Raw genomic sequence first — 12,948 nt, 5'->3', positions numbered from 1 at the left:
ACATGAGCGGTGTTTGGCAGCAAAAAATGGTATAGTGGGCCGCGGTAGCAGTAGTTGGGCAAGTGAAGTACGATGCTGCAAGCGTTTAGACCAAATAGCGCTCTTTGTATAGCTAGATTGTATTGTAGTTGTATTTATATAGAGCTTATTACCCCTGACGAGGTGTTGAAGTGCTTTTTGGCGAGAAGCACGCTACTCCGGAATCCAAAAAGGATTAGTGCTGGATTTGTATAGTGAAATTTGAGATCATTTGAGTGGTGGACATGTTAGTTGGATTGGAAAGGATCAGATCATGGGTGGAATGGCGAAATAGAAGAGGGAAGAGTCTAGAAAGTGTTTATAGGAAGATCATAGTAGTAAGATTAGGTTTGGGGTGAGTATAAGGAGAGATGGAGGGAAGAATCTCTAGAAATGGATTAGGGAGATCATAGTAGTATAATGAGTTTTAGGATGAGTTAAAGGAGGAATAGGTGAGGGAAGCATTTAGAAGGGTTGTTTTGGAGATCATTGTAGAAAAATTAGGTTTGGGATGAGTCAGAGAGTAAAGGTAGAGGATATATTAGAGAGGTATAGGGTGAAATATAGGGCAGTGAATCAGAAAGAGTCAACGTTTTTATTACAGTAGGAGTAAAGTAATAAATACATAGATACATCAGTACATATTTATATCAAGAAATACATATATCTAGATACATATAATCAAATTAATGTTTATATACACAAGAACATGCTGTACATTTGCATTTGAGTATGGTGGTTATGTAAGAGCCAACTCTTGAGAAGTCTTCTGAAATTAAGATAGTTATCTGTAGATCTTATTTATGGGGGTAATGAATTCCATAGTCTGGCTGCTTGAACAGAGAAAGATGTGCCACCTATGTTTTTTCTGTTGTTTGGTGGGAGTTTGAGGCGAGGTGCCAATTTAGAGCGGAGGTTCCATTGTTGAATGTATTTAATGACTATATTCCTGATTAATTTAAGTACGTTGTCTGATTTATTTGATCACTGCAGGGGCTGGCTGTTGTGTCACTAACACCTGACCTTACAAGTGTGCTTATAGCGTGACCTTAATGGTCATCTAGGTATTCCTGCAGTGAGAGGATCTAGTACACAATACTCCAAAAAGTGCACAAGGCCATCACGATGAACAGATTCTTGAATATCCTAAATGTTAACTAGCTAGTCTGAATTGATCCTGATGAAGAACTAGACTAGTTCCCAGCATTGGGAAAGGCGTTGAACTTTCTGGTCTGTAACAGCCTGACAAATATTTTCTGAGAAAAGCCCAGACTGGTGTTTTGCAAGTTCACTATAAATTCTAAAGTGCGCAAAGCATGTTCATAAATAGTAAAGTGTTCTAATGCCTTAGGGCCATGTCCACACTATACTAAATTGCAAAAATAAAGTAATGAGATTAACAGATATTACCAGTAAGTAATCTGCTCATTACCACAAGATTCCTGACAGCCAAATTGAGGGCCTGTGACTTGCCATGAAAATTACACTTCTAATGTCCACTAAAATGCGGTTGCCAAACAGAATACGGCAATCCTCTTACCAAACGTGGCTTCAGCCAATCAAACACAAGCATTGCAGCGCAACTCCAAATGAGAATACAAGCAACAGAACATTGCAAGAGATTTTCTTATGGGCAGAGTGCTGCTGGCACTTCCTATCCTACCATCCATATAGATACCAGTAACATAATTAGTTGCCTTTTGACGAGGTTCACATACGTGATCCAGGGTAGCCAAAAAGAGGTGATGTTAAAAAATGTTTATCAATTTGACCCCAAATTTCAACTCTAAATAAGCAGAGAAAATTATTTTGTGGAACATTCAGTTTGCGACACATTGTTAGAGGTGAAAGATTCCCGGTGTCTCGTTTGAATGACACATTTTAACAACTAATAATTAACTTTCTACATTGTTATAGTTAATAGTCTATTTAAGAAAGAAAAACAACTGTGCCAACATTTTTTTGAAATACACTTCCTACAAACGTAGAACTGTCACTCAAGAACGGCTAGTGCAACCTCTCAACTGTTGCAGAAAGTACGTGGGATTTGTAAATGAACCCCATGGACTGAAAAAACACACAGGTTGGGATGCAGAAGGACAAAAAATGGCCATGCTGGCAATTGTGGCCATGTTACTTACAGTGTGTGTATCAAACGTCAAATATTGTGGACATCTCTTTGGGCCAGACCAGAAGGGGTAACTTAAAAATTAAACTGGGGCACAGAGAGCACTTCTTGGGGGGGGGGGGGGGACGACTTTGGGGCTTATTTACAAGCCCCTTGCGCCGCTGGTGCGTCACGTTGCGTGACTCACCGGCAGCGCAACCTACTGCGTGATATTTACAAGCAGACGTAAAGCCACCCTGCGTGGCTTTACGTGTGCTTGTAAATATCTCCTCTCTTCACGTAACACTTGCGTGTTAGGGGCGTGACATGGGTGTTGCTGTGGGTGTTCCTACCCAACACCCATGTCCACTGATGCATATCCAGATTTATGAGCTATCGTAAACCTGGAAATGCGTCAGAATGCTACACCACCCCAGGGGTGGTGTAGTGAGGCGCAACAAGGGGAAATGTGTTCATTTCTCCTTGTTTTTTTCCTCTTTCCATGCGTGCTGCATTCTACAGCACGCATTGGAAGAGGAAATCACCTCAATTGATTGTCTTTGTGCAGGAAGGTGCACCTTCCTGCACAAAAACAATCTACCCACGACGCAGGCATCCTTGCACAATGGTGCAAGGGTGCTTGCGCGGGCGCATTACAGCAGTTTGTGCGCCAGTGCAGGGAAAAGCACAGAGATGCGACATATTGTTGTAAATATGTCTCATCCCTGTGCTTCCAAACAAACGCGGTGTGGCTCAGCAAAATGACTTGCGGCACCTCGCTGCGTTAGTTTCTCGTAAATAGGGCCCTTTATTCTGAGAAAATAAAAGATAGTATGAGAATTGGGCTGAAATATGTCAAAAATATTTCAATTCGAAAACTGCCCGAGTACAGAGGATAACACAGAATAAATGTTACTGAAACCCCAGGCACGAGCATGAAAAAGTAGCACTCTAGCATTCATACAACTAAATGTAACAAAATAGGACTATTTACAATACAGAGGATGAGATGAAACACGCAATATATTAACTATGCTCCAAAGAAGATGCGAGTCAAGCAGGGCTCTAATGTGAAAAATATCACAAAATGTGCCGCATAATGCGGCACAATTTTGCCCTCCCCTGCCGCATAATTCCAGTGACCCTGGGTATAACATGTATCATCTGTCTTTAACATAATTATTTTCACTTAATTCACCAGTTTCTGGATTTTCCATTGCTCCTAGATATATTTCAGCACATTTGACCAGCCAAAATCTATCAGTGTAAAAATGAGAGGGCATGTTAATAATCACACAAATCGTAATACCGATGCCTGGCAAAGTGCAGAATATAGAGCTAAATATATGTTTTTAAATTAAATAAAAAATAGCAGCCCAAGTAGTGACCAAAAGCCATGAAATATAACCCACTGAGCACTCAACGAAATCAGACCAAGGTTCCTTTAACAAATATTTCAGCCGTAGACACGGCCTTCATTTCAACACAATGGTAAGGCGAACTGCCACACTTTAACACAACCAGATTCATAAGCTGCTCCATATCAGTCCAAGCTAGAAAACTTTGAAACCAACCAGTTCAGGAAATTACAATCCTACTGCGCTTTCCAGAAGGAAATCAATATTTGGCTCTTCATAATTTTGAAGATCTGTGTGATCCATAACACCATATAAGACAACATCTATGAAGGGGTGTGGCTAGATGGCCAAAATGGCAGATGTACTTCCTCGAGGCTCCACATCCTTACCCTTTTATCCAACATGAATCCTGTGCCGGTACAGTCATCCGCCCTTTCTATCAATCAGAAAGTATAGGGAATCTCCTCTACCAGCTATCTCTCCTGTGTGGGCTCTCCGCCCCAGTTTCCTACGTGGTGCAAGGGGACAGGGCCTGCATTTATGAAATGGTGCATTAAGGGCACCATGACTGGTGTGCTGTCCTGGTGGCGAGACTGGAGGAAGGCAGCGGCGAAACCGGACCACTTGGGGCTACCCTGCTACCGATCCACAGCACACTACCTATCCTCTGTGGTCCCACGGTGTAGTTGTCCGAATCGCCGGAGCCACTCGAGGCAATCACGCTGCTGGAGCGGGCGTCACGGCAGCCTTGGAGGGCAGAGATTACCGGGCCTGGACAAAGGTCTCATGGAGAGGACTGGCTGCTGGGCGTATAGACCACCATTAAGGAGTGAGCTGCACCCTGACGATCTTCCTTCCTGTTACCGCGATGGAGTAAGAACGTCTATCAGATCGTCTCCAGTCGTATAAATTACGCTGTGCCCCGGATTGCCTGATTCATTCAGCCAACTCTTGCCATGCATACAGGCCCGAATATTACGTTCCATGGATGGTCTGGGCACCACCGTCATGGTTTATATCTACTGAATAACGGGATTTGTCCTTAGTTGGCCCTTGCCACTTTACGGGCACTGGTGTAACCAGGTTTTGGACTCCAATAGAAAATGCAAGATTGATGAGGGTCACTTCACCTGTTCCCTTGTCCTGAGGAAGATCCGCATGGCTGACGTATTAAAGTCCCTCGGTTGCCGATAAGCCTGATCGAAACGTCGACGCTATCCCCCACCGCACCTGGACCAATTTCTTCCCCATTACCCCTGTTTACAACCTCAAGGAAACTCTCCTTACAACTTTAGAAACTATAATTCAAATGAATAATTTGCATGTGGCCAGGTTGCATCTAACTGTTTATTGGATATCAGTTCTGTACAGTCTTGTAAATATATGCCCTTTACTTTTCTACACACTGAGCTCTCTTGACTCCTTTATATACACTTGAGCACTCTTTCTTGCACGTTCCCTAGAACATTCTCCTACCTTCTTGAGCCTCTAGTGATTGTTTCTTTAAATGACTAAATAAATATATTGTAATAATACCTAGTGGTTTTTCTGCACATTTGTTGGTTTGAATTATTTTCACAATTTACAGACGTTTGTGAGCTGATTAACCCCTTCAGTGCCCATGACGAGCTGGACTCGTCATGGGCTGCGGTGGCGCTGTGCCCATGACGAGTCCAGCTCGTCATGAACTCCGCCCGCTAATGCAAGGCGCGGCACTGGGCGGGGAAAGGGGCGGGCATGCAAGGGGTTAATGTGATCTCAAGCAAGTTGATAATTCTGCTAAACTAACTCTTCCTTGAATAACTGGTCCGTGATGATGGATGAGCAGCCTGGCCCAAACTGCCTTGCTGCCTGCAGGAGAAGAGTGCAGTCCTGACCACCCGCGAACACGCCTGCATACACCAAAGGATGAGGTGAACCGCTCGACGAGGGTGTCCTGCGCTCTAGCAGACCCGCTACTATTGCTGCACCTTGTGGAACCCCCCCCCCCACCCAGTAACACGCTCCTACACCAACACAGAGGTCGGATCCGGCATTGGCCGCACTGCGGGGTAGCCGATTAGTTGCCCTAATATTTTTATTGACTATGACTGGAGTACTGTCTCTTCCACTGCAACATCCCCCTAATGCTGTTCCTGGCTTTGCGGGGATGGTGGTCAGGTAACCTGGCCCCAAATGCCGCCTGCAAGGGGGGGTGTACCCTGGCTGCCTGCAAACAGCCTACATACCCAAAGGGATGAGGTGAACGGCCCTACGGTGGCCGGCCTGCTCCTGTTGCTGTACCTTGCGGGCCACTCCCAGCACCGGCCCGAAGACCAGATCTGGCCTAGGCTGCGCTGCAGGGTATGGCAAACTGTGGTGTATTTTGCCATCCTTCCCCGCAACCGCCTGCTGTGTCGAGGTGATACCGGCGTAAGCCTTAAAGGAATAACTGAGGCCTACCAGCTTGGACTGAACCAACAGGAGTTGAACCTAGGCGGGGCGATGGACTTGTGGGTCGCCCACACACCCGAATGGGCCCTGGTGCTGGAGAATGCCTCGACCTGCCCCCTCTCCTCGGGGTGCAACGTCACCCTCTTTGCGGGGGTCCGGAGGTCGGGTCTTGCTTAGGCTCGCCTGCGTGAATCACTATTTGTAGCTGCTATCTGCGGGTGGACATTGGCAGTTGCAGGGGCGGTCTGGCAGCTGGTCTTCACTGCGATGCGGACTTCAGACCGGCCAAATAGAACCCCATTGCGGTGAGGCCTTGATGTGTTCCACAGACACCGCCATGTTCCCACCCTCTTGGGGAACTCTCCTTCCCTCTTTTACTTCCTCCTCTCCTCCTGGCACTCTGCCTCCTGCACAGGCCGGGGTTCGGATCAGGCCTAGGCTGCGTTTAGGCGGGGGGTGGGGCTGGGGTGCCACTCGACAACAACCTAGGATTCACTCCACCGCCCCTCCCCTGGACACACTTGCTGTACTGACCTGGGGATGAGATACGTGTCTGACTGTCCGCGACCTGCAGGGGCCTGCTTGCCCAAACCACACAGGTGTGTGTTGGGCCTAGGTGGGTCGCTGGGCTCACATTGCTCCTGTCCAGCTGCGCGCCTGCCGCTGTGGTTGAATGAGAGTCCGGTTTCCGATCGGAAACCCCTGATACACTTCCTGCCTAGGTGAACGCATTGCCTAAGCATCGGCCTGCATGTACACCGAGCTACTACCTTACCAGGGCGAACACTGGTACCATCCCCTGCAGTAGGCGTCCATCCCAGACATCCCGCACAGGCGGCATTGACGGACAACTGCGGGCCCGCTGATGCCTACTGCATAGCAAATAGTGATGGGCTGTCTGTGATCACCCGCTCCGCGCAACCTGCACTGAATCCAATGAGGCATTCGGGGGCACACCCAGAGGTGGAGATGCCGCAAGATGATGCGGCACACTATACCAAATTAGAAACCGTTCTGCTAGTGGTGGAAACAATTGGTACTGCTCTTGATCAAAAGAACACATCGCTTGAAAGCAGGATAGACAAAGTGACAACGGATTTCACTCTCCTGCACGCAGACCATTGTAAATTAACTGACCACACAAGAAAACTCGATCTTGCTACAGTCAGTGCATTGACCATATAAGAGTCACCTGCACTCTTTCCCACACTTGGGCAAACGAACTACCATGCATGCACACACTCGGACCATAAACGTCAGTCATTACAACTCAAATGGAAGTGGCACTGCAGGCCATACCCACATGGTGTCTTCAACCCTCAGCACTGAAGGACTTGCCATACTTGGAGGCACTTGGTACCGCTAAAGCTGAATACTTTAAATTCAACTATGTCTCCACCCGTAGCAAATTCAACAAGTGGGATGCCTTCAAAATCACCATTAGGGGGATCAGAACCTAGGTATCTACTGGAACTTCAGCAAGCCACTGGACGAAACCATTAGTAAGCTTGAGCGCATGGTCAATACAGCTGGAGACGCGATCAGTGACGCAGCCAGAGTGTACACACCAGACGAAAAACGTGGGGAACATACCACTCTCATAGAGCACCTTTTATGTCTAAACTATGCAGCACTCTCCTCCCACTCATGCAGCCTCGGATCGTGCGGGGTGCCTACAGGTGTGGCTCATATGCCAGGAGCAGGCTTGACATCTAATCCAAGCCCTGCGAATCTTACGGGACTCCTTCTACATACACAACATGATGATGAGAGAATTTATATGGAACAATTCCTGCTGCCGCGTGGTCCTCATTAAGCTTTACCTGTCAACAGACCAGGGTGGATTGGCAGTCCCGAACATGGAACAGTACTACTGCACCTCACAATTTCAATAGCTGGCCAAATGGCTGGCGCAATACCAACTAAATGACACTGCTGCACTCTCCCCGCCGTGGTGGACTGTGTCCATACTTCAGCTGTTCCACCCCTGTGCCAAAAGCAGACTACCTGAACCTCTACTTCTGGGAGTTGCATACCAGTGCTACAGCAGAAGTATATACATTACGCGCTCGTTATTGCCATACACACCAGCACTGCCTCTGAAGGGTATGCCGTGGGGTGACCTCGTAATCTCATCCACCGAGCTGACCGCCTTGTTAGAGGCTGGACTTCACAGTTTGGGGGCTTTATACCAAGATGGTAACTTGCTGCCTTACAACACATTGACAGAAGTTAATGGCCTCCCTCCCGTTCAATTACTATTGTACAACTCATTAATTGCTGCCTTGGGTAGCAGATGGTTGGGGGGGGGGGGGGGCGGAGGGGACACATGACCACCGAGCGCAAAACACATTCGACCATCCAGTATTTGCATATCATGGGGCGGGGGAGGCATCTCACTAAATGCTTTGCTGCTTCACTGCGACAACAGATAGAGGTGTCACTAATGCCTCTGAGGCATCACTGGGCCACGGACAGGCATCAACCCTTCACCGACTAAAAATGGGCCACAGTACTGGGTATTAAACCATGTTTTTATTGGTATTTATAGTTTACAATAACAAATTGCATTAGGATACATTTGGTTGGATTGAATTTCTCTCAGTTTACATTGTGGTACAGTGCTATTCACACAATAGTTAGACAGATATCCTGGCAACAGTAAGGCTTGATGCTAAGTGATTGCCATATAGAACTGGGGGGGCGAAACTGGGGGGAGTGTTCATGGAATTCTGGGTACTGATGTCAGATGAGGGATCAGGGCGATATATGCCACACTCGTCGGTACAGCTGTGCGCTACTAGAGGTAAGGGGGAACATGTGGTCGGTCACGCTCCGACATCTGGCCTTCGGTGTGGTGTGATGTATGGTGCTAAAAACAAGCAACTCTACGTGTGCTCTGCGGGAGGGGATCTGGGGTGTGTTTTTGCGGGCTGGGGTGTGTATATGCGGGCTGAGCTTGTGATTGTGGGGTCATCGGTGCGTGCATGTCACCATCTGGGTTATCATGGGGCAGTGACTGTTTGAGTTGGTGCAGTAATAGGGCCCACTCCATGGAAATGGGGAGTTTACGTATAGGGGCCACGGTACTGGGTAGTCCCATATATATTCCCCTCAACGCCCGTGTCCACCTCATCCAGCATTACATCGTACAAAGGGCATACCTCACCCCAGCCAAAATAAATAGATTTCACCGCATAGACGCAACCTGCCCTAGATGCCTAACCACTGATGCCGATCTCCTCCACATGTTGTGGACCTGCCCAACCCTTCTTACATATTGGCGATCAGTCGTTGCTGCCTTAGCTGCCTGCACCGGTCGAACTCTGTCAAACAGTTGGGAGATGTGTATTTTACATCTCTACTCCAAAAGTAAGTCACCTCCCGCTTTCTTGACCTGGGCATGTTAGTAGCCAAATGTCTGATCATGAAACGGTGAAAGCCGCATGACCCTCTTAATTCCATATCTTTAAGCTGCTCGTTACTAGTGTGGGCTCTGGCGGAGAGCGTGGCACTACACACTGAGGACGCCTTAGATCTCCACAAAATCCCCATAGCTGCAAACTGGATGATATTTTACATGATCTTCACGGTGAACTACCATTAGATGTGCACCCCATCGCCTCCCCAGCGGAGTTGTGTGCTGTGAGAGCCTGATTCACCCATGCGTAATTGAGACAGACACTGCGTAAGGGACAGGGTGTTGGCCACTATTCACTAAGCCAACATTTGACACTCACAGCCACAAGCGAACACACCTCATTTGCGATCAATTCACACGAGGCCAGACAACACCCCAGTTGGGCCAAGTTTTCCCAGTTATTCTTGCTTTGTCCAACCCTTACTCAAGCCTCCTACTACCTGCAGGTACAGAAGGAACAGATACGCCTCAACCAGTGCATGAAGATACTCCCCGCAACACCATTGGCTTCTGCTGATAAACGAACACAAGAAAGGCATACTTATATATCTGTCCATGCACACCATCCCTCGTACAAGCACGATTCCAACACTGGAATGCAAACGGTATTGTAAAGGAAATGCTGTATATTGTACGAAAATCTGTATTGTGTCTGGCAATATTGTTTGCAATGGAGTACTCCTTCCCTGTGTTTGTAACAGTTTCCCACGTTTGTATACGAAATAATAAAAAAACAGATTTAAACATAAATAAGACAACATCAATGAATCATCAAAGCACATCAAGCATCCAGACAAGAAACGACTCAACTAGCATAGCTGCATATATGCAAAAAGCCCTGGAGAGGTCTCTTTAGACAACCAAGCTGTTAAAGAACTAGCATAGACGAGAAGATTCCTTGCATGAGTGATTTATATGCAAGTGAAGGGGACTTTGGTTATGCCCAGCTGTTGGGTACCACACTTGAAGAGAAAGAAAATAATTATTCAAGATGTAGCAATACACATCAAGCTACCTGAAGGAGGAACATATTTTCAAAACAATGAATAGTATGCGTTCTAGTGCAAGATTGCCCCAGGCACAATACTTTATTCGTTATAGGCTTTATAACACACTTTTAGTAACCATTACACAGGTTATGAAGCAGCTGCTGTGCAAGTAGCTAAATGTTTTTTAGAAAGCTGTTGCTGTGTAAGGAGCTAAAGGACTAGGCTCACACGACAACAGATAGACAATAAAATGCTATCTCCCAATTGTGGGAAGACGCATTACATAATGTTTCAGCGATTGAGCCGCAAACTGTCAATTTGTAGCATTATTTGTAGCACTGCAGGATATGAAATGCTGAGTGGCTAATTCTGTTGGTAGGCACTCTTGTGAAAAACTGATGTTTATTGGATTCCCTGATGGTCATAGAATGGAGGCATGGAATACAACATATACAAAGAACTGAGATAATGAAATATAAACAGCATCGTGTAAACAAATATGAACTCTAATAGGCAGAGATTGTTGGCATAAAGATGAGATGTGACACCACTTTAGTTTAAACTGTCTCCATCACTAACTAATCAACCTTTTTTGGCGTGTACTAGCCTTTTTTCAATATTTTTATTGATTTTAAAAGGTCAGACATCAGACGGTACAAAACACATAAGGACGCTTTAATCAGTATATTAACCAGCAATAGTACGCCCATTTAAGACATCGTTTTGTATTAAACATTAGTAATAAATGAAAAACCCAAGTTGCACGCCAGATCATTGTTCCATTTGTCCACAAGTTCACTCCAGGCATCCATATCACAGCAGTCCTGCTCCAAGGCGAACGCCGGGCTTTTCCATCATTATCGCGTCGATGGGTGGACTATTGGAACAACATACGATCCATAATGTCCAAAAAATCAAATCAGAACTTATAGCAAAAAAATAAATAAATAATTACACACACACACACACACACACACACACACACACACACACACACACACACACACACACACACACACACCTACCTTACCCCCCTCCCCGTGCTCAGATCCTATCCTATTTCAGTGTATCCTAACTCCTGTCATGTTCCAGTGTATGCAGTGCGGTGGTAATGTACACCGTTTCATTCTGGCCCGTCAGTGGTTATTGCCAGTACACAAATGCATGATACGGAATCGGCGGCTTGCGCTACCGGCGCAAGCTTACTCAGTGTAACTCAGTCCCTAAGGTGGGGCGCGGTCATCAGTCATCAACATTCAGTGCAGCAAAAGCATTCAACAGTGCATGCCATTCCATTGAAATAGGTGTACGTCTTAGCCCCCTGTATTCCTCCCTGCTTAACTCTGTTCCCTCTGCTCCCCCCCATCGAATTACCTCGGCATGCCAGTCCATTGGGGATGGGGGTCTGGTTGACTTCCAGCGGGTGGTCACCGTATGTTTGGCCAGAAGAAGCGCAAGATGAACAAAACGCGAGGAGGCGTTTCCTTTCTTGGCGTGGGGGCCCAATCCCAGGATGCAATATTCTAAGGAGTCATATGGGTGGGACGGTACCACCGCCTCGAGACTGACACGGACCTTTTCCCAGTATTGACCCAGTTTGGGACATGACCATAGCATGTGTAGTAAGCCCGTCTGTGACGCTCGGCATCGCGGGCATTCATCCGTCGTGCCCGGAAACATAGCTTGTAGGAGCCGCGGGGTCAGGTACGCACTATGGAGCACCATTAGCTGTATGAATTTAAATTTAGGGTTCCTCGATACCTTTTTAGGGAATTCCAGGATCCTGCACCATTCTTTGTCCAAAAACGGGCGACCGAAATCCCCCTCCCATTTGTTTCGCGTTGTCAGTAAAGAGAGCTTTTTTTCGCTCCTGATCCCGCGAGTCAGCCACTTTACTAGCCGGGCACCATTGCCCATCATGTACTGCATTGTGAGAAGTGCGTTCGTGGGCGGCTCAGCCCCCGCAGGTCCCCATGAGGTGCGAATGTAATGAGTTACGTGAGTGTGCAGGAGAAACAATGTGGCAGACGTGCCATGCGTCTGCATGAATTCCTCATGCGACATTAAAATGCCATCCTGGAAAAAATCCCCCATCGTCGTAACACCGGACTCTGGCCATGCCCGAATCGCGCGGTTGGAGAGCATGCCCCATCTAGTAGGTACACCAAGTAAAGGTATAGTAGGGGCATACGGTGTTGTTTTGCTAATATATCTCAGAGCGCTGCGCCAGGAACCGACCGCCAACCGAAGCAAGTGCGGTAAAGCTGGTGATATGGGAGCATGGGTCAATAGTAGCCTGTGAAGAAGTCCTTTATTTTTGTCCCAGTCTGTCAATTCCAGCTCGTGTAGGTTCCGCCCCGCTAACCAGTACGCAAGCCACTGTAGGTGACATGCATAGCCATATGCCCTCAGATCCCGGACCCCCATGCCACCCTGGGTGGTAGATAATTGCAGCTTTGCTAGACTAATACGACGTCGTCCCGCGCCCCAAATGAGGTCTGTCAATAGGGTATTCATTAGCTTAAAGGTCTTTGTGGGTATAGGCAGCGGGAGGTTGGTAAAAAAAATATATTAACCGTGGTAACATTACCATTTTCGTAATGGCTACTCTGCCAGCTATTG

Source organism: Triturus cristatus, chromosome 4_2 (assembly GCF_964204655.1).
Source record: "Triturus cristatus chromosome 4_2, aTriCri1.1, whole genome shotgun sequence".
In the NCBI taxonomy this organism is placed as follows: Eukaryota; Metazoa; Chordata; class Amphibia; order Caudata; family Salamandridae; genus Triturus; species Triturus cristatus.
The sequence above is the reverse complement of the archived record's forward strand: the minus strand, read 5'-3'. Positions refer to the sequence as shown.